Below are 24275 nucleotides of genomic sequence, written 5' to 3' on the forward strand. Positions count from 1 at the left end.
TATAAACTATTTATCTATAAACCACATATCCCCCGCTGGTATCTCCCACGTTCGTTTGTATGGTGACTTAAACCCATACTATTCGATCGGTAATCTCGGATTTCATTTTGGTCACGTTAAATCTGGTGTTGACAATGGTACACAATGTTCCGATGTATAGCTTTGCAACGTTATATACGACGAAAATGAATTACTAATTTGCACTGTGAAGTAATCAGTGGATCAGTAAAATACAAATTTTAGAGATCAGTTCTTTATAAGAAAGAAAAATTATACATATTTTTAAATTTAAAGTCGACCACTCTTCTTACATACACTCTTCTTACATGTATATATATATTTTTTTCCAATTAAAACAAAAATTCAGAAAAATTTTATACAATAAATTCAAATTTTGCAATACAATATTTATCTATATACATATATAACAATACCTTATCTAATATTATATGTATATTATATATAATATAAAACAACACAATGATATGTTATTTTTATATTTGTATTAGGAAGAATTATCTTTTTTTAAATATATAGATATTATAGATGTGATTTCGCTCTAAATCTAAAAATTCGTTGATTACAATCTTTAAGAAATAAAAAAGATAATCATTCATTAATGATACAACGATAATATCATCGATTTATTATTACATGGCTAATTGATGGTGAAAAAAAAAACATTTCTTCACGTTATATTTACGAAATAAAATTCATACTCATAGGACATGTAGCATAAAATTAATACGCACGACACTCTTCTTTTCGACGCAATTGAGGTGATCATCGTCGTTTCGAATGACACGTCTTTTCGTTCTCCCTCGTAAGCACTATCACGAAAAAGCTGCTCGAGGGGCTCTAATACCCGAGCTTGCTGAAATTACGCTTCAATGGCGAAATTGCGCTAGGAATGAGCTACGTCCTGCGCGCGTGCTTCACATGCATAATTCATAAGCGAGGCGTCACGGTGAAACCTCGGGCGATAAATATTTTTTGAGGACGGAAGGATGTAAAAGTGCATGCAAATGAATCTGACTGTAATGCAGTGGCTACTACTTACACGGGTATTAAGCTCCCGACCGGCACACTTTTCTTTCCGCATACTCGCCTTTTACTTCCACTTTATTATTTCGCGTATACTCCACAATTAAACGGCGAGCGAATAAAATTTTCGGAAGTGGTAGAGTACGAAAGCAGATGCAAATTAATGCTTCTCTTTAAGTCGGTGTCGTTTACATCGTAGTACACGCCTCATCGTAGTTACACGAAGTTTTTTTTTCCTTACATTTCGTTTCTTTATAAGAATTTATATAAGACATTTATTGTAGCTATCGTTGTGAGATGCGTGTTGTAAATATTATTATGTAAAACTTTTATTTTAAATGATTTATAATTCACGTCAGAATGTAACATTAAAAAAAGAATAAAATATTTAAAAAGTGTCACAACACACACACACACACACACACACACACACACACACACACACACACACACATGTACATAAAAAAACATATATGTAGTAGACATATTAAAATCCAATTTTATATATCAATTTTAAATACTATTTTATTCTAAAATCATTTAAAGTGAATTTTTTGTTATAAATGTTTAAATATTAAATGTATGAATATTATTTCGGATGTTGCATAAATATAACAATGTATTTATTGTGTAATAAGAATAAATGCAATAAATTAATAATTTTATTGAAAAGAACAAAAATTTTATTAATTTTTATTACAATTGGAAATTGTATATATTTAATAAAATATTAATTAAAATTCTTTATGTGAACTAATATGAGAGTACAATTACATGTGCATATACATATATTGTACAATATGTATGAAGATTAAAGTAAACATAAAATTTGAAAAATAAAAGACAATAGAATTTCGTGAGAATTTCTGTAAAATATTTGAAAACAAAAATGCGTGATCGGCTGGCCATCAATCGAATTTACTCTACTGAAACAATGTGGATGCGTTAAGCCTTGGGGTGGATGGCGTGATTTCCAAATCCAATTGTCTTTACGAACGCACAGATTGTCGGACTTGAAATCGGAATGGCGAGTGGCCATTATCATCCCACTCCCTCCTCTCTCTCTCTTTCGGTGGCAGTCGCGGTGGATGCGAATTTTATACGGTGGTCATTCAATTCGCATGTTACTGCCCTCGAGTGCAATCTCTTAGGTAGCGTAGTCTCGCGTCGAATAGAAATAGATAGATCTCCACGATCGGGAATATGGAGGATCTCTCATTGTCTCCATATCTGATCGCACTGAACGACGAATAAAACCACTTTTAGTCTGGTTACTGCCGATTGCCTTGCCATCGTTACGTTTAATACGTACTTGGTGTACGAACCCGATATCCATTTCTGCCACCGCCACCGTTGCTGCGCTTGTCTAATTTCAATGAATTATTGAAGAAATTTGATAACCGTTGTTGAATCGCGTTATTGGCTCTTTTTGTACGCATTTATTGATATGTCTTATCGTCGATGTGTAAAGTTTTCTATTCTTAGTTAGTTTTCTATTGTTAGTTTGTATTGGTCTACTCTTCCCTTCCTCTTTCTTATACTTTTTCTCTTAACTGTCGTTCTCTATACCAGAGGCTATACCGCTTTCCCAACTATTCTCCGCGAAATTATCTCATAGCCTAAGGGTTGCCATCTGTTTCGATAGGGGAAGCCACCCCTAATTATGTACGGCGACAGTTGTAAGGGTGCTAAATCTAATATCTAATGTCCTCACAGAGCGCAAGGGCTGTGTTATACGTGTCGAAAATACGAAAGATGTCCATACATTTTGGTCAATTGTTCAGCCTCTGTAAAAGGCTCGCATCCCCCTCAAATAATCATGGTTACGATACGATTTATCAAAGGAGAAAAAAATTCTTGGAAATCGTTTAGAGATTCGATACTTATGAATTAACGTGCAATTCCGAAATACCTTTTTTATACGTATTACAACATTATAAGATATTCACATAATTATATTGTATAATTATATTTTTATAATTCACGTAGTAATAGTTTATTTAAATTAAAGTCCCAATCAAATTTATTTGAAGAAGTTGTTATTTGCAATTTATTTTTCAAAATTTATTTTATAAAGGTAAATTTTCATATGATAAAAAAATTCTGCTTTTGTATATTGATACCTTGTCGAAAACTATATTAAAGTTAAATTTGGGAATTCACGTGAAAAGGAGTAGAAGTATTTTTATGATATTTTGAGAAGCATTTTATATAGTATTTTTACAAGTATTTTTTCGGTACTTCAAAAAATATCTTTCCTAATATATTCCATCATCTTTTTACTATTTTATTGTTACATTATTATTTTTACTATTTTATTGTTACAATATTTATATAACTTTATTGATATAATATCCACAAGGTATAAATGTATGTGTATAGGTGTACGGCGATCGTGCGTCATCTGCCTTTAAGTGGGATAAAGTGGGTGGACTGGGAGTTGTTCGCTTTTGAACGTATACATTCGTATATATGTATAAACAGAGAGAGAGAGAGAGAGAGGGGGGAGGGGGAGCTTCATGTGCTGCGCACCCCTGGGATTCTCGCTTCATGCATTTTATATTTCGGCAGACTTTGATTCCTAGACGGGCCGTACGGCTCACGGGAGTAATCCTTAATCTTTGATCGGAAATTATCTTTGATCATGGTTCAGTCATTGAACGTTCTTTCTCGACCCTCTTCTTATCTCTCTGCATCCCTCGGGCAGGTACCTATCCGTGTATGGCAGATACGCTAACGTTTTCGTTGAGGGAGAAAATTTTGAGTAAAAATAGAAAAAAGGGAGCAGAGACATGAAATAATAATTTCCTGAAAGAAATATATCTTAATTTTTTTTACTAATGTGATATACGAACGAGAGAGGGAATAAAGTAGTTTATAATGTTACGTTTTTTTTTAATACTTATGTACTTGAAAAAAATTGATTTTGCGTTATAATAAAAATAAGTTTTGCGAATATGTTTCAATAGACATTTTAAGTTAAGTTGTATTTCGTATACGAATTTACAATAAATCTATGTTACATATGTATATATTTGCAAAATTTATAAATTTTATTAATGTACTATGAAATAATAGATTTTATATTATTAATTATTAGATTATAAATTATTATCATATTATCAAATTATCTATTTTATTTAATATTATATAAATTATTGTATTGTTAAAATTTATTATTACAATAAATTATGTAATAATCAGTATTAATTATAAAACAACCTTGTATTTTTTTATATTAAAATGTTATCGCATAAATATACATAAATTATTGATACTTTTAAATATTTAATTCCTTTTTATTTCGTTCTTTTTTTATTACGTATTACAAGAAAAGTGTGCGTATGTAAACATGTCATTATAGCTGTATTTGACATCACAAATTACTCGATATTCCGTACTTTAATCTATATCGCGAAAGATTTGGTCCCACGACGTAGTGAAGCAGACAGAGTTGAGAGAATGAGGAGCGGGTGAGAAGTAAAGAAAGGAAACGAGTGTGCGAGAAAGAAAAGAAAGGGGCGAAAGGTGAGGGAAGGAGAGCGTGTTTCCCGAGAAGAAATCCTCGCGTGAGCGATCTCGACTCGGCTTACCAAGTTGGCGAAATACTCGAAGCTCTCTCATCCTCTCGTTTTCTCTCCTCTCTTCCGCTCAACTCCCCACCTCGAGTCAACTTCGCACCTTCACCGCCTCTGCCTTTCAGCTCGTCTTCCCGTTTCTTTTTTTCTTTTTTTTCCCTCTCTCTCTCTCTCTCTCTCTCTCTCTCGCATCCTCAGCGTGCGTACGTGTGGAAGGAAAGCTTTCTCTTCCGTGGTCTCTTCTCGCGAATATCTCGGTTCTCTCGACTACCAACAACTTCCATCTTTGATATGCACCACTATTTGTTGTGTCTCTCATGAATATATTAATTATTTACTCTCTTCTTTGCGCGTGTTTACACGCGCGTGAGATGTAATGTGAGCCTCTATTCCATTAAAATAAGCTCTCTTCGTTTCTTTAAATGCACAAACAGAATAATTTCATTGTTTCGTTATTTCAACTTTACCATTTGTCGATCTTTTCATGGTCATTATTTTTCGCGTGTTTCATGTACGAGATAATATTCTTTTCGTCCCACGCGATTTGTTCGGCCAACGGTAGCCGTTCCCTTCTCAACTCCTCCGAGGACTCCTCTTACTCTCTTTCCCTTTCCTTTTTTTCTTTAACTTTTAGGATTGCCTCGGAGGAAAAAGACGTTAAAACAGTAGTGGTCGTGGTGTATGTGGGCCATTAATATTTGAGATTGCCGCAACCGGTTTCTGAATCCACTGGTAAGGTAAAGCCTCTGTGGCTACGCGGTTAGAGGGTGATACTGGGCGACCGAGAAGTCCGTAGGGGGATTACAAATCTGGCCTTCGAGAGGTGCGCGGCGATTTATTGGCTTTGAAATGTTCTACGTAGGATCGAGCTTAAAGCACGAGCGATTGTGTGGAGCGTTATTAACTTGAAGGTGTTAAAATAATGAGAAATTGATATCATCATCGTTAATTAATCTGCTTCGTCCCATTCGATCTTATAATTTAAAGTTAAAAATTTGCTATTTATTTTTGCATTCATTATTTAATAGATTATTTTTTGTTTAAGAATTTATTGTTACAAATTTGATTTTTCTGTAATTTGTGTATAATAAAATTTGTATGATAAAAGTGCATATCATTAAAAACTGTTTTATTTTAATTTATTTTAATTTTAATTTGTTTTAAATTTACTTTAAGTTGATCCTTTAATTGATATTCTAGTTCATAATATGATGTGGTCAATCTAGCTCATTTATGATGATTCTTGAACATTTCTTTGAGAGTTATTTTGATGAAATTTCAAATTGTAAGGTTTGAATGAATTTTCTTTTCGATATTTATGATTGTGCCAGGGCAGAATAGCTTTTGGTTGTCCTGTTCAAGTGGATTTGTCGAGAGTAGATCGGCAAACGACGCGACGTGATGGGGGCCGTGATCCAACGTTTCTGCCAATCTGCGTCAAAAGCGTCGTTCGAGATATTATGCCGAGGATATAATTCTTATTACGTCGTGGCGAAGAACGTCTTCCTTTGTGAATTGCCGCCTTTCGCAATAGCTGCTTTCTAACAAGGCAAAAAAGTACATTAATTGCGCGCTGTGTTGCGGTATTATTAAATTCTTATGGAAATGCAGGTATACCGGGAGCCCATCTCATAAAGTTCGCTATTGTGTTATAAAATCTAAATAATTTCAAGTTCTCTAGCGGCGAGAGAAGAAAAGGGAGGGGATACGAGTGCAGAGTCAGGTTTTCCACCCGCCACTTTCCATCGTACCACTTCGGACAAGCGAAATATCCAACGGAAGTATAAAATGAGCCAGACAGATCGACGGGGAGAAGGGAAAAAAAAATAGATCAGAAAAATGGCAGAAGACGACGGGGATGGGTTAAGACGTCCGCGCCATACAGTGCGAGGAGATACAACGAAACTTAAAGCCAGCAGCAATCAGATATTCAAATTACGTTTACTAAATCAGCCCTCTTTGCGGGCTGATTTTCCTTTTTACCGTATCTCTCCCTTCCTCTTCTCAACCCCTCTTTTCTGTATGTTCTCTTCTTTCGCAATCGTCCGCCTTGCTCGCTCGTTCGCTCCGCTCCTCAGCAAGAAGTTAACGGACAAGTTTGCTCCTGTCCGACTGCTGCCGAGTTAACAATTCGGTTAGGAAGTTAGGGTCCTTTCCATCCCACCACCGCTATCCCATCTCCTTCCACCTTCTCCTACCGTTACGCCGTCACCTAACGTTATTCGCTTTGTGACCTTTTTGGCGACGGCCAGTTCGATAGTCTTCTACTCGAAAGAGCTTGACTCCTCGTTACGCAGCAGACGTCGAACTTCGTGCTAGGAGTGAAAATCAGTAAATTCGTCGAGCGTCCGTTACTCCCGGAATAACAGAATCCAAGTGCCCGAGAAAGAGTGAGAGAGGGGGGGGGGGAGAGAGAGAGAGAGAACGCGGGAAGTAGTGCACTGCATTGCGGAAGATCTAAGTTTCGTAGGGCGAGTTGGAACTTTGAGGAAAATTTCGCAATACGTTTTAGATGACATTATACATGTTAACTCTTTAACGCCTTTACACGCCAATTTCTGACTTGATTGCATTGTTTGCTTTAAGTACATTGTAATATGTAATATATAATCCTTAAGATTCTTTTTTATAGCTATATAAATAATTTTAATTTTATCACAAAAGAATAGATAACTCGAGAATATGCCCCTTAACAATTTATGAAAAGTACAGCGTTTAGACAGTAGTTTTAAATAAATGATAGAATTTAAGTCAGAATATCTAGTGACTTATCGACCGTCACATTTCTAAAAAGTAATATTTTCAGAATTATTGATACCCTTCATGAGGTTTCAAATCATGATGATCAAATCATATCAGTCTTATTAAATATGCGTATTTATTGTATAATTTAGATTTAAATTTTGCCCAGTATCCTCAGTATGTATATCAAAATTAAAACAGACGTCTTAAGATGTCTTAAAGACGTTTTAAGATCTCTTATGTTCTAATTTCAGACATGCATTCTGTTTTTTTTTAATTTGGACCAAAATTACTCTATTTTACATCTAAAAATCATATTTATTTTTTATTATTATAATAAAAATTATTTTTTGATTAATTTCCTATTCATCCCCAGTGATTAATCTATTTGCATTCTTGAAGCTTATATATACCAAGAAAAGAGATCCTTTTCCTTCCTAGAAAATGTTGCGTTCTCTATTCGTGGTCCCGCGCGGAAACGGAATGAGTTTAGTCTGTCATTTACCCTTACTCCAACAAAGTAAAACATTTATTTAAAATTCAGGTCTTGTCAAAAGGTTGTATCTTCGTATACACTCCGTTACCCCCTTTAAGTAAATATCATATTTTGATGATATATAAATTGCCTTCTTGATATTTCTATGCTATCGTTTTTACTTGCTATTCCGTATTCCGAGAATATAAAATCGATATATAATTAAGATAATTAAAACTATCAAAGAAATAAAATGACAAAGTGATATTTTAATTATAGAACGGATATATATTTAAAATTAATTATTAAAATTGAAGATGAATAAGAAATAGTAAATATACAATCCTTAATAGTACACAAAAAGTCATTAAAATATATTCATATATGTATGTGTATATATATATATATATATATAATACAAGGTGATTCAGATCCGCAAGAACCAACATGTACATATTCTTTATGAAAAAATGAGTCGAAGATATCAATAGTAAAATGTTGTAATAGCAATAGATTTTAAATGGTGAACCTTCGAAAATGTCCAATCATAAAATATGAAGTTCGCGCCGTCGCTTTGACGGATGAGTATTGCAAAAGTTCGTGAAATCTTTACAAACATCTACTGCGGTATTCTTAAATTGAGTCCGATTTAATTGATGAAAAGTAATTGCAAATTCGATACAATGTCATTTATATTAGTAAAAAGAATTTTTGAAATATGTTTGGATAATTTAATTAATATTGATTTTACTTATAAATTTATTTTTACTTAAAACGTATTTCGAAAATCCTTTTTACTAATATAAATGACAAATTTGCAATTGATATTACTTATTGATATATTCTTATGGTTTGTGCTATTTAGCGGTATCCATCAAAGCGTTTGCGTGGCCGGTCGCTTACAATTAGTTGCGCCGCACTTGATGGTACGAACTTCATGTTCTGTGGGTGGACGTTTTCAAAGATTCATCAGTTTAAAAACTATTCATATTATAACATTTTCATTATCACGGTCAAAGTTAGATGTTTCGAATAATACACATTCTTTATTATAAAAATTTATTTAATATGATTGCGCGGTGATAACTCTCGGACTCATAACACAATCAGTCTGAAACGCTACTACCCTCTAAATTCCCCTAAATTAAATTAGAAAACCTGTAAAGAATTTATTGCAAAAAGTATTACCTCAGCCAAGGTTTGAACTTGGGATCAAGGTCCGAACCTTTCAGATTGATTGCGTTGGAAGTCCGAAAGTTATCGGCGAGCAATCATACCTGAAATAAATTTACTTAATAAAGAATATGATTATTCGAAACATTTAACTTTGATCGTGATGATGGTATTCTCTGTCGTATTTGATTTATTCTCATATATATATATATATATATATATATATATATATATATACATCTACGGTCGTTCTAAATAATATAGATATACATGTTTACAACATTTTGCTATTGACATTTTTGATTCACTTTTTCATGAGAAATATATACATGCCAGCTCTTGCGGGTGATCTGAATCATCCTTATAATTTATAGAGACAAACTTTTATACATATTTATAATATATTATACATATTTATTTATATATAAATATATCTTAATGACTTCTTGTGTAGGTATCTATTAAGTGTTATTATATATGTAAGCGTTATTATACTTGCTATTTCTTATTCATTCAAAATAGAAGAATTTAATACCGTATAAACTTTATATTTACAATTATACAGTATCACTGAAGTAAAAATAAATATATATTTTGAGTGTACACCATATTCTATTTTATGAAAAGAAATAAAGCTGATTTCAGGGTAAAGAATATTTTTATTCCTTTGTTTTAAAAGCAATGTTAAAGAAAACTTTCTTTTTCAGTTTTCTGCACGCTTTATATGGACTCAGCATAGATTCAACATGATAAAAGATTTACTTCGATAATTATACTATAATATCAAACTTATATATATATATATAATACCACAATACATTTTTTATTTTATTACTGGCAGAAAAAGAAAGCGAAGGAAATGTATAAATGGAAGGAACAGAAGAAACTAGAATTAATATGGTACGCGTGTATATATAATTTTATTGAATATATTTCATTTTAAAACTTTATCACATACAATATAAGAAAGAAAAAAAACTTTTCAATACACATACACACATATATATATATATATATATATATGACTTTTTAAAAATTCTTACAATGTCTTGAATATGAAAGAAGTTCTCAAGGTGGCTATTTCAAGGATTTGATTTGTCTTTTGTTATCACATAAAAAAAGTAAGAAAGAGGAGAGAGAGAGAGAGAGAGAGAGAGAGAAAAAGAGAGGAGAAAGTTTATCGATGACAATGCGTCTTAACATACTCGATTCGTACGATCTCATCGTGATATCCTCGAGCGCGTCACATCGAACGAGCTCCGTCTGTCGCACCAAGTCCATTCCCCCAGCTTTTTCACGTTTCTGCGGGTCGAACCGAGTTATAAATATGATAATACACGTGGCGCAAGCAGCAGTCACGAAATAACCCCCTTTCGACCCCGCGCCCCTCCTGTACCACCCCTCGCTACCCCTCACTTTCCATACTTCCGTCGCCTATCGAAAGGAAGTTATCCTTATCGACCGTCATGTATTACTCGTCGTCTTCTTTCGCCGCTTTACGATATTGGAAATCCGAAAACGCGAATTAAAGTTCCACCACCGTTACGGCGTCGACGCGACGTCTACGAGGGGACACCGTCGAGCGTCTCGACGCGACGTCGAGGCAGACACCATCTGCATTCGCGAATCGAAGGAGTAAAGAATGCGCGTATAAATTGATCGGCACGGTCGTTTCAGGAAGAGTCGCATTCCCGTTACGAAGAAATCGAATCCGTCGCGTTGGAAATCGACAAGATGATTGCTGATTTTGAAAGTAATGGATAGAATAAAATAAAGATTAGAGTGAAAACACCGTGCTAATTTTTTTATTAGTTGCAGGATCGATGTGATTTATCAGTAACGATACGAATATGTCGAAAGAGATGCAAATGGATCTAGAAGTTTGATCTATTAAGATATTCTTATTAAAGCGATAAACCATAGCATAAATATAAAATTAGTGCGCAATTTATGCATCGTGTGTATTACAATTTAATTCCTCTATTTTCTTTCATAGTTTATTAGCTGTCAAAGTTAAGTTTTAATGAAAGTCTTTTCGACTAATGTAATTATATAGCTTTTATACTCGATTATATCATTATAGATAATTCTCTCTTATCCGCGATAAAATAGAACGTATACAATTATTTTATATTGTGTATGTCAAAATATACCTGGAATAAAAGTAGAGAATGTTCGTTTTTAACTTACTTCAAAATTGTACAGGATGTTCGATTCATGTAAAAAGAAAATAAATTATTGGTTTTAGATGAAAAAAAATGCAATCTATCTTAAACTTACTTTCTTTCGTTATATATTTAATATAATCGAAATTGGCGAGATGACAATAATTCGAGGCCGCGGAGAATAAAATCCCAGGGCACTTTCTTCGTATCGACGTTATCGATATCTCATCAATCTCGATGGACCGATCGGTACAATGTGTGTTACGGTTTCGCTCTTGCGGAGGAGGACATGGATGCGCACTCAAGCGTCCACAGAGGCCGGTACCGATCCTTTGAATGCACCATTTACACGGTAAATACAAACACTGTGGCCCATTAGAATAATTAGTCTTGCCCCGTAGCCACTTAGTGTGCACAGCGCACCCTCAACGCAACTAATCCGACTTCGTAAAAACTTCTTTTTTTACTCATCTCTGAGAGTCTCGCAAGAGTATTTTGCTTTTTTTGGTGAATCTTCCAAATATTTCTTTATCTTTCACACATATCTTTTTGCTTTTTCCTGTGTGCGGATTTGCCAAATTACACTGCATTAACACCGCAATTAAATTTATGTTTTCTGGGAGTTACAGCGTTTACTTACTACTTACTTTAATTTGTAAATCATTAATTTCACGGGGGGAGTATTTTTAATTTCAACTCTCTTCTCTTGTTGAATCTGAAGAAAATTTCATGAAAATTCAGTTTATGAAAACGCAGTCAAGAGGATATCCATTTCTGTGGAGAATGTATTTTCGTAAACCAAAATCGTTGCGCAGAGGTTGCTGCATGAGTTTGCGCAGCTGGTGATTCGTAAAATATACAGCAGAAGTTCGTGAACATATGAAGCAACGTCTTGACTGTTCGGCCGTTTGTTGCGTTTGAATTATTGTTCTGATGTTTCAAAGAAGCGATCGTTGACTTTCCTCGTGGAATTGTATTATATGCATGAATTCTTTTGTCACAAGTCAGAATTCTTTTGTCTCCATACGTGATCGTAATTTTACGATACAACGCTGTGACATTTCTGTAATACCATTTTCATTGCGATATACGTGACAGACGTAACAATAGTATGGCAATTATTTGTTAGGTACGAAAAGTTGCAATAAGATTAACATCATTTATTTATATAGCTTTATAATAAATATTCGTTACTTTGTGTGGTCAAAGGCGAATTTTTAATTTTATCGTAATGGATTCATAGAGATAAGAAGCTAACTTGCAAAAAGTTTTCTCGCCTCTACGAGCGTAACGTTTTCCAAGGTGGTTTCTCGTCCCTCGCCACGGATATTCGACCGTCGTATAGCAGAAGCTAATCCTTCCTTTGCCATTCATTTTAATTTCATTAAACGAGCTTGTATGTATATGCTTGCGTACCCGGTCGTTCGTAATATTCTCCGTAGCTCAGAATACCTAGGTCTCCACTCTATTTATTCATCCGCGTAATTCACAACCGGAAGGTGCTCACCGACCGGAAACGCATACACGGATGTGGCTATTGTTATTCGCTCTCGTAATGGTGCACCACCCTCAATCCCGACTCGTCGTCCACCAATCACCCCCCCGTGGACTTTCCAGCAGCCGGACTTTCTTTCAGAAAGCGCTAGAAATACGACTCTGCTTACATAGCCAAGAAACTTCGATTTCAGAATCGTCGTCTTGAGTTGAGGGCTTGAGGAGTCTGCGTTTTCGTTGCCTGATTTGATATCGCAGGACTTCTACGAAAATCTGATCGCGATTTCGAGCCGAACTGAACCGACAAGTTACGACGTGTATTGGTGACTAAGTTGACTTACATTTTCTGTATCAGAGATATCGAAATGAAAGCCTAGTCAATGCACTGGTATGCATCTATATTATAGAATGTTAAGATTCCGATGTTAATAATAGTTACGATATTTATTCGTAATAACAGAAATGTAATTATTAATCTGCAAGCGCAATTATTGAATTTAGATACAGTCTTTGTTTTTTAGTATCGAAAATTGAAATAACTAATATTATATTTCTTTGCAAATAAGAACATTAAATGTTTATGTACATAAAATAATAATGTACTAAATTTCGATTTATTAAGACAATAATTAATGTCTTAATTAATTGATGTTGCGAGAGATAAATAGCATAGTTGATGATAATGAGATATATGTATTTATATATATTATAATCTCTTAAAATTCACTAGATGTTGTCTGAGTTTATTTTTTTGTTCACGTTTGTGCGGATATCAAAATGAATAAATAACATTGCACGACAAAAAAGCACTAAAATAAAATTAATCATTTCCAGTTTTTTGGATGCTGAATATGAATCCGATTGCTTCATCACGATTGCTTCGTCACAATTTTAAGAAATTTGCAATTAAAGTTGCAAAAAAGAGTTATTTTTAACAATAGAAATTCAACATACAAAAAATCTATTAAAATTACTAATCTTGTTCCAGTTTTGAAATAAATCATTTTTTTATCGAACAGTGTAAGTAAAGATATTAATTTGGAAATATTAATTTTTTTCTTCTTTATTCTAAATATCTTAGATAAGTAATAATTAACATTTTTCGTCAAAAGAATTATTAAAAGAAGAACTTGAAAATAAATATTAGGTGTTGGAATTAATTCGTAGCGTTTTACAAGTGATGGGAAGTACTTTCATTAATGTATTTTTTAATGCTCATGTGAAATAAATAACATTCTTTCATTAAAAAACGCTACGAATTAATTCCAACACCTAATAAAAGATCAGAAAAATCTTTCATTACCTTCAATTACATCAACTTTTTCGTATCACTGTTAAAGATTAAAACAGAAAAGCAATGATTACCATAAATATTTATAGAAACATTTCTTTTCACAGGTATACTATTTTAAAATATTATTCTGTTCGTGATTTATATATGTATCTTTCAATTAAATTAATTGATTTTATTCTATTGCTATTCAACCTACATATAAATATGGATATGTATTCCGTATTGATTGGCCACATTGAAAGCATTGCCTTTCAATCTCCAGCTCTTTTATTTGTGCATCTAACAGGACTAAGAATATTTCAGCATCAATGAAACGTTTTGCAGTTTGAGTATTTTTAGCAATCATTTTCTGATCCTATTTTATCAATACCTCGCTTTAAAAGAGCGCAATCATTTTCTGATCCTATTTTATCAATAGCATGTTTTAAAAGAGCTTTGTAATATTGATCGTATAAGCTTTATATGTATTTAATATTTCGTTTCTTTATCATAATCGCGTAATAAACAAATAAAAAAACTTCTCGAAAAAAAAATATTGCACAAATAATTTTTTTGATTACCATTTACTTATAAATAAATTTACGTATAAATTACAAAGAAAATTAAAAATGAAAAGCATGTTAAATATATGCGTTCGGTTAAATAATTGCATTTGTTCTCCTTGTATGCTATTTGTCAATTAGTTTTCAGTGGATTATTTCAACAAATAGGAACATTTTAATTGAAAGAAAAGGGAGAAAAGGGAATAGAATATGTCTAAAAACAAAGAAATACGTTTCAATTTACGTACGCGTTTTTTACGTGACGTTAGCACGATGTTCGTTGGAATATCTAACAACGATTCGATTTGGATTCCTTCCATCGGAAAGAAAAAGTCATAATGGAGTTAAAACGATTCGGATCCGGAATTTCTCCTGGTGGAAGTTCCATGTGATTCCACGGTTTTGCGTTGAATCCCGGAATCATACGCATCGCGCAAGAGCCACGAGCGAAATATTCGTAGCGTGGGGAATAACCCACATAATTACATAATGTGATATTCCATCGACCATGGTATACCGTCTAACAATCACGTATCGATCATACGACCTACGGCTGTTTTTTAGGAAACAGCATGCGAGCGTAACCATCGTCAGCCGCTATCCTACTGCTATCCTATGGGCAAGGAATTACGATCTTTATTTGCGAAACGTTCGTTACGAGAGTGAATCCTGTTCGAAACGCGAACCGTTTTATTTGCAGTGCACTCGGGATATTGACGTAGGACTGCGACAGCCGGATAACGTGTATAATTATACTGCCGTATTAAAGCATTTTCGGAACTATCTGCTATTTAAGAAGCCGTTCCCACCAAAGAATTAAAAAGAAGGGATAATTTTGGCGGAGAAACTTGGCTGCTATTTAATAATAATTAATTGCAAAATGCATTAAATTAATTTAAGCCGGATAATCGTTTTACTTTAATGAAATAAATGAGTTGAGGTGATCCTAAAGCCTCCTGTTTTATCACGTAAGCACGTATAATTTTGGATAAGAAATACTTTTTTTCTCTTTCACCGATTCGAAAATCCTTTTACAGGATTAAAGTATATGCATTAATATGTGTCTGGATAGTGGAATCTATATGATCAAAAATTTCGAAATTGATATATTTTTTATTATTTTTTAGCGTAACATGGCGTCTCAGCTGTCAAATCGTGACGACATTTGCTTGATATGAAAGCTTTGCAACCAACGTATTGTACGAAATAGTGATATCCAGACACGTAGTTTACACTAAAAAATAACATCGAGTTCTTAGAATTAGACGCTTAGAGTTCTTAGAATTTATCGCAATTAATTTCTTATGCAAAAATTGACACGTACGCGATCTCTAATGATTTCATCGGAGTTCGAGCTTTGCTTTAGGATCCCCTTAATAATTTATGTGAATGTGTTTCTCATTGGACAACCGAGCTAATAAGAAATCATTTTTGTACATTTACAATGAAAATTCGTAACGCATCTCTATTCTCAAAGGAATTAATATCCGTTTAGATAATTTATTGCTAATTATGCTTTCAATTGAATAATTGTGCGAGATAGGTACACGTTACTATTTAGTGCATATTAACACTCTTAACACGATTTATAGTTATTACTATTACGATACTCTGTATATCTTTGTTTTATTAGAGTTTCACGGGATTTAAGAAAAGCGCAGGATCATTCGTCACTGGCTTAAACAATGTCTGGCAATTTAAGCGCGAAATGGTGCTGTATTGTACTCCATTATTCGACTGGCTTCATAACAGCCAGATTTCACCTGCAGAGACCGCGGGGTCATCGGTATAAGTCATACTCTGATTCGTTAAGATTAAATTAAGCTTAATACAATTATAGAGAGTAACTGATATGCATGCCAGCATTGTACGAAATTTGAATGCAATGGTCAGTTTAAATAACACATATTTCTGAGTTATTGAAATTATGTTGAATTACCAAAATATGTATAATACAAACATTCTGGCTATTTGGTTCAATCGCGACATCACTTTTAAGTAACACAAGTAGGTTAATTAGAACTTTTGACCATTCCTTGTTATGACAGAGTTGAACTAATTTATTACGTCCCATTGTATTTGAAGAAAAGATTGACACAACAATAATCTTATAAGTAACAATAATCTTATAGTAACGTCAGATTATATGAAAAAAATCTGATCTAGTAGTTTGAAAACGTCAATTTTCACGTATTTAAGATACGTTTTTAATAATAAAATGCTTTCGGAACTGCTCGGTTTTTAATCTGCCGGTCGATTGCAATTCTCGTTGAATCGAGCAATCGCGAAACATAGTGTGTGTTTCTCGTAGCAATATTGGAATTGTTTGAAAATCGCCGTCGAATTGTCAACTAATGGTCACACGTGAATGTAAAGAGGGACATAAATATCCGAGTACTGAAACCCTGCAATCCGGGAGCCTTGCCTTTGGTTTTTTGCAACTACCGGTGTTTACTCTGTGTCGTACAAACAATAGACGTACCTCTTTTATTTAGCCGTTTCAGCAACACGATAAGGGGGAGAGAGAAAGAGAGAAAGATTGAAACGCAAAAGGAAGAGAAAATTGAACGAGAAGGAGATGGTATAAGGAAAGAAAAAGAGAAATAGAATCAAAGAGGGCACCACAGCGACGGATATAACGGGTAGACGAACACTGCTAGAATCGTCGGACGATTTCGCAGGATTTCGTAATTGAAACGCTCCTAGACGAGGTAGGTAGGACCGGCGAGAAACACGACAGACGAACGCCGCTTTCCTTCCTTCGACCCTTTTATTCTCTGTCTCGAGTAGCTGCAGAGAGCCAAGTTAACGGAATGTCCGGCTATTTCGGTATCGTATACTTGCTCTTTTTCTTCATCTGTGTCTACTGCCGCTCTCTTCCGTCTCTTTTTCCGCTTTTCATTTGTCTCTTCTTCACCTTCATTAGATTCCACGCCGCTTGCGTGTCATTCTTCTGCACATTGCCCTTTGGCCGTACGTAATTCGCGCCTTCTGCCGTCGCTTTCCTTTCACTTTCTTTAATTCATCACTTCTCTGCACTTTTCTGAGTTGTTTTACTTTCATTTTCACGCGAAGAGGGTTGTGCGTAGTGATTACAAACGTTATTTATTGAACGTCGCACGCAATTCTAAATGGTCACAAAAAATATAATATTTGTTTGTTAAGCCTAAATCTTAAAAGATAATATAATAACGAATAACGTTATTTTATTTCAAATTTAAATCATAATACTATTTAATTTCTTTCGGAACATTGACATGCATATATATATATATATATATATATATATATATATATATGTTTAGTCTTTTTTAAATTTAATATTGCGTATGCAAAGGAAAAATGAAAATATAGTGAATATAATAAATAAAAATGAGAAGTCCTATGATGTCATATGATGGCAGATGTAATATCACTTTATATCACTTGGACTCATGTCATGCAAAATGCTTTTTACTTTATAATATGAAAAGTTCCTCCTCGAAGAAGTTAGAAAAATAATAGTTATTTCTATACTTAGGTATTAGTCAAACGGAAATAGATAACAAATGAAAATTGAATAAATATTCAGAGGGCATGTTAAATTAAAAAAGCTATTACACGTTCGTTTCAAGAATATGTTAATTTACCGTAATTAATGCACATGCTTCAAGTTGTAACGATGCGATGCCAAAACTCGTGAATGGCGCTTAATTAGATGAAAACAAACCAGTCGTATCTATCTCGATCTACATTTTCGCTTCGCGCAGCTGCGCGACTGTGTTTCTATTCTGCGCGATCTCTTCTTTTATTTTTGCTTCACTTCCCTGAGGAGTTTCTATATCCTCTGCTTTCTCTTGTCTCCTCTGTTTGGTGCTCTCGCACTGGTGCTAAACTCTCGATAGTGGAGACAGTACACTGAACAAAGACCGACTATTTCTTGGCACGGAGTCACATGGTCTCTGTTAATGAACAGTCTTCACCAATTTTAGACGTTAAACACGGACCAGTAAGGAACAAGAAGATGCATTTAACTGTTGTTTTAGATCCCGTACTGCTATGTTCTAAGATAATATTTTTGAGGAATATTTAGATCTTAAAATATTTCTTACAACAAAGGCTGCAAAACATTTTATGTTTGTAAAATGTACTTATAAAATGTAATTAGTAAACCTATATTGTTTTGTTCTTTTCCGATTCATAAACGTATTTATCGATTAGTTAGAAACAATACGCGATTCACTAGCTATTGTATCTTACATAGATATAAATAAATATATAATACAGAAACAATTAGATTTTTGGAACAGAGTATTGAAGTTTCGCAGAGATACTTTTAAACTGGGACACGTTTGTTTTTACGTATCGATGCATTCTTTAGATTCGTAAATAATCGTGTGTTTTGTTCTGTAAATACAAACAAAGACTAAGTTTAGTTAAGAGTTGGTGCAATCATGTTTGTTATGCGGCGTGCCAGTTAAAATTAACTCTCTATAATTAAACGCGGGTGTGGTAAATTAAAACAATAAATATCTTGGAGTGCTGCATGAGAGAAAAAAACGGGTGCAAATTTGTCGAGGTAGTACGGACATTTTCAACGGATAAAGTACACGTGTATTCGCCTTGATACGTAGCATAATGCATGCATTTCGTATTTTTCTCTGTCTGCATATTCATTCGATAAAATCGTGAGTTGTAATGTATGATTATTGTACACAGGTTTCTGTCGACAGATATGCATTACATTCGAGACGAATGATAAAAATTATTTTATCAGAATTATCTCAGTGCCTAAATTATCTTCTCACGATTAGATTAGATTAATAATTTCTTATTTCAGGAGCTTTTTTGATATAAAGTTTAAGTACAATATTCATTTGTATACACACAAAAAAATTTTTCACTCAAATAAAGTATTATTTATTGAATCGAACTTTTCTCGTTATTTGTTATTCGTAAATTTGCACAATTCCGATCAGTTGTGATGTTAGATACACAGATATCATTGTATTAATTCTGAAAATAATGCAATATAGAGATATTATCTGCTTTTATATGAAAATAGTAGTTTCAGATATTTATTAACGAGACGTCATCATATTGTGCTTTTCATTCAATTATCGGTTTGCATACTTGACTGAATAGATGCGTGCGAGCGATCGTTTTGTCCTGCATCGATAATACGCAATGTATCCGCATTCGGATTCCAATACGAGCTGCACATTGTCGAAGATTTGAGATTCCACGAGCTCTATTCCCGTGTCCTATTATCCTGCTTATGTGTAAATTTCTCCTAATATCGCACAAGTGAATTTTACTCGATTGAATTTACTCTCCAATTTTTCTCTATATTAACAGTAATTTCGTTGTGCACACAATATATAGCTACAATATTTTGTGGTAATTTACGTTTATCGTATTTAGATATAGATATGATTTCTCGCGTATATTGCGCATAAATCATGAATGTAACTCCAAAGTAAGGCTGGGTTTCCTGGACGTGGTCCTTTCAGCAGAAACTAATTTGTTTTCTCTATTAAAAGGACTGGGGAGAATCTCATTGTCGGAGTCATTAATCTTGATAAATGCGACTAACAGACAACAATTATGCGTATCACTTGGACTTTCTTTTAGATATAGAATTGCATTTTGTGCATATGATTCAAATCAAGGATAAATAAAGTAAATTCATTTGTTATACTATATTTAGCACAAATGAATTTCTGCAGATATTTGTTTACGATGTGCTATAGGAAACTTTCAATTTATTGATACTGTGCGTAACTAAATTACTTTTCTCTCTCTCTCTCTCTCTCTCTCTCTCTCTCTCTCTCTCTCTCTCTCTCTCTCTCTCTCTGTATTTACTCTATTATACACGATATGTTTGGCAAAAATGAATTTTCGCAGAATTTTCGTGATATCATAGAAAGTTCGATTTCATATCCTAATGAAATTAATATATGTATATTGATTTCGTTGAAAATATCAACTATCGAATCATGTGACATTTGATTTTCCTTGTAAGTCTATTCATATTGGTGAATTACGGTACATGCATATACGATAATAATGGGTGGATTTTTCCTTCTCCCAACCAAAGGCTGGGAAATTCCATATTATAGAATTCATATTATAGAATCGCGAATCCATGCGTCCAGTAGCGCGATATAGCACTGATTCTGACTACGCGGCTACGTTGCCAGCGGCGATGCAAACGGTAGGCAGCATCACCCCCTTTCTATCCCCTATTCGCCAACCACCGCCTCCCTTAAAATATGGTACCGCTGCCGCTGTTGCTGTTGCTGCTGCTACTGCTGGCCGTGTATAGCAGTCTCCTGTGCTTTCCCTATTAACTTCTCGCGCATCGGTCGATAGGATCGATAGCGCTGTGCCCATCGTGCCCGTCGATGCAACGGCGTTATCTTCTCGCTAGGCTGCATTAATGCACCTCCAGTTATTGGAGGGTTGGACAAAATGGTTCAGAGCCGTTCGGCGAAACGTTACTACAAACCGATACGAACTGGATCGTCCAGATGCACGCGCTGTGCCGCGTTTGCAGCCCGCTGTGATCTAACGGATGTAATAGGAGAGAAGAAGGAGGAGAGAGAGAGAGAGAGAGAGGAGAGAAAGACAGAGATTTGCAACGGTATCTAGAAGCGAGAGAGAGAGAGAGAGGGAGAGAGAGAGGGAGGAGGAAACGAGGGAGGCCATAGGTCGCAATTCTACGAGCCAAAATGCATTCCGGGATATCATCAGCGATACGGGGTAATTATTAATTGTCAGTGGAGGTAATGGAAGCCGCACGAGCCTATCCATACCGGACATTGTTCGACTATAGCTCTCTTTCTTGTTCACCCTTCTCGTTATCCCTATATCGAATTGCTAGAATTCACATATGCAGACACGCGCGTATAGATACCATATCACCGAAAGAGCTCTTTATTATTAAATATTCAGAGATTATTAAATATTCAGAGGTTAAGTTAATGTTGCGGGATAAAGGAGAAATTTTTTATCAATCTAATTAGATAAACGGGTTACACTTTTCTGTTATTACATTTTTCATGTTATTAAGCTTATTATAAAGTAAGGTTCCAATGTTATAAATTAACAATATATCGATTCGGTCAAGAAACCGTAATTATATCTGGAACGATAGTGGGAACGAACCGTATCTTGAATTTAAATATAGATAACTTCATAAGAGTTACTTTGTAACAGAATAATTTTCGAGTCTAAGAAAGTTTTGCATGGCACTATATTATACTGTTAAAAGTAATTAGGTACGTGCGTTAATACTTTAATCTAATAACACCGCGCGCATCTCTTTAGAATTTTATGCAATCAAAACTGTGACGTAAACTTCATGTAAAACATACTTCTGTCAACAACTATGGTTTTCCTACTAATCAGTCCCGATGTAATGACAAATATGTCCACGTCGTATCCGCATGTATTGCGTATTAACGCACTGTTTATCCGTTATTATCTTTCCCCGTCTATTCGCGTGCCGTTACATATACGCAGATGCGTATCGCCGCAATGTGCGCTTCTCTTTGCTGCGTATAGACTGGTATTTCCAATTACGAAATGTGCCGTTTTCAACAACGCGATCGCGAAGAACGGGAGAGCGAAGGGGGACAACATGCCACTGTATTTGTATGTTCAGCGCGACGTGTGCACACACGTGGGGACACGTGGGGACACGTGCGTTTGACCCTCACGATGCGACCTGTAACGCGTCCGGTGCATGGTATGGTGTATGGATTCATTATGTTAGCGCGAGGAAGCGTCACCGGGATATCCCGGCGCTGTGCAGCGCCACGTGTAGCACACCGATATGGAAAAGAAGATGCCTTTGCACATAAATTATTCGCGCTATTATAACAGTAAAACATTCCATTCGATACTTTACTTTTTATTCAGAATTAACGAATATACCCACTGTTTGTCTTATTGCACGTGCAAACTTTTATTTTGCTTTTTACTGGATACACCAAAAATTCCTGTCTATATAAAAAATTATTAATTATCGATAGAAGACGATTAAGTTAAATGGAAAGTTTAGAACATGAGAAATTATCAGGTAGCTTCTTATATTCTATATTTCTTATATTCTTTATTGTCTTTATTGTGGCTTGTATACTCCTTATTGTTTATTATTTTTGACGTAGTTCAAAGAGCCAATTCTTATATTCTATATTCTGTATATCTCATATTCTCTTCATTTAAAAATATGAAGGGAATTCTCTTCCTCTAGAATATGGGAGGAAGCTATCGTGTAATTTCTCATATTCTATAAACTCATATTCTCTTCATAAACTCATTAGATCTATATGCTCCTTATTGTTCATTATTTTTGACATAGTTCAAAGAGCAAATTATCATTATACTTGTTTATTACATTGAACCAAAACTGTATGTACATACAATAAAATATTGAATTATGAAAAAACAATAAAAATTGATCCAATGAATTCTCATAATAATTTAGGCCATAGAATAATTCATTATTAGAATTCATTGCAAGAATGAATATATAGTTATATAAATGAATCCAGGAATTGTCCAGGAATCAATGAATTAACTACATTAAGTCGGACGTTAAATCGAACATTGATTAATTATCATTCATTGGATTAAAAATGACCAAAATTTCAGTGTATGTGACATTATTGTTTTATGTAAAAAGATGTGAATAAAAAGTTTAAAGTTGCTTATTAAATAATTTTATTGAAAAGTCAATAATTAAACTAATTATGATACAAAGAATTGTTATTAAATGACGTATTGACGGAATTTTTTATCATAAGGTTTCGATCTTCAATGTTCCGATTTTTTATCGGTAATTCTCAAAATATGTAAATAAGCAAAAACATTTAACATAATTTAATTACGAGAATTGCGAATATTCGACAGATAGATGGTATAATATTTCTTGTAATAGATATCGATACGTGTTGACTTGTATCTACGCACACACGACAAGTATCAGCTGATGACGGCAAACGGAACATCGATAAAATCCCGAGAGAATAAAACGATAAATTTTCAATAAATGCCGTTTGGAAGTAGCGACCTAGAGAAGGAACTATATTCTCATGACGCAACTTACGATCCTGGTCTTATACGGTCAAGTATCTCAGAAAGTAGTCACGTACGGACAAAAATGACCGCACTGTCCAGATACCCCTCGACGCTGACAATTTATCTGCGACACCGTAAAAGTAACACCTCTCGCATTGTGTATCTCGTGATTAAAGACACTCTGTCGCAATAACCATCTCTTTCCGCTTTCTCAATTCACGCTTTACAGGCCGTATTTTTTATCTCGTATTCTCATTATCGTCAAAAATGCGTTTGGATTTGGAACAGCTGCATAACTCGTTATAATCGCAAAGAGGAAATGCAGCGTATTATTTTTTTAATTGCAGTGAATATTCGTACGAACAATAGAGGGGCAGCATATGAATAAAAACTTATTGAGATTTTATTAGAAAGCCAGCAATTAATAATTATAATGCAAAGAATTTTTATTAAATGACATATTGATAGAATTTTTTAATATCGTATGAATATTTCTTTGAAAATTTTAATATTTTTAAAAATTAGCATTAGTGAAAAGATTAAAAGGAAGCTTTTTTTTTTGTCATTAAATCTCGTTTCATCCGCGATAAAATATTCGTTCCAAAAGTATATATATATATATGTACGTTGAAAATATTAATGGAAAATATTCTATAATATAATATATCTAGACACAATTCTTAGAAGCTCGATTAATTTTGA

General features: G+C 34.0%; 1 long non-coding RNA gene across 1 annotated transcript in view; it reads left to right on the plus strand.

The window, feature by feature from the left end:
• Positions 1-24275, plus strand: part of LOC147909966 (uncharacterized) — a 59432-nt gene that overhangs the window by 1447 nt on the left and 33710 nt on the right. The gene's annotated exons all lie outside the window — the stretch shown is intronic.

The sequence above is a fragment of the Acromyrmex echinatior genome, chromosome 4, assembly GCF_024713525.1.
Source record: "Acromyrmex echinatior isolate Ae372 chromosome 4, ASM2471352v2, whole genome shotgun sequence".
NCBI classification, from domain to species: Eukaryota; Metazoa; Arthropoda; class Insecta; order Hymenoptera; family Formicidae; genus Acromyrmex; species Acromyrmex echinatior.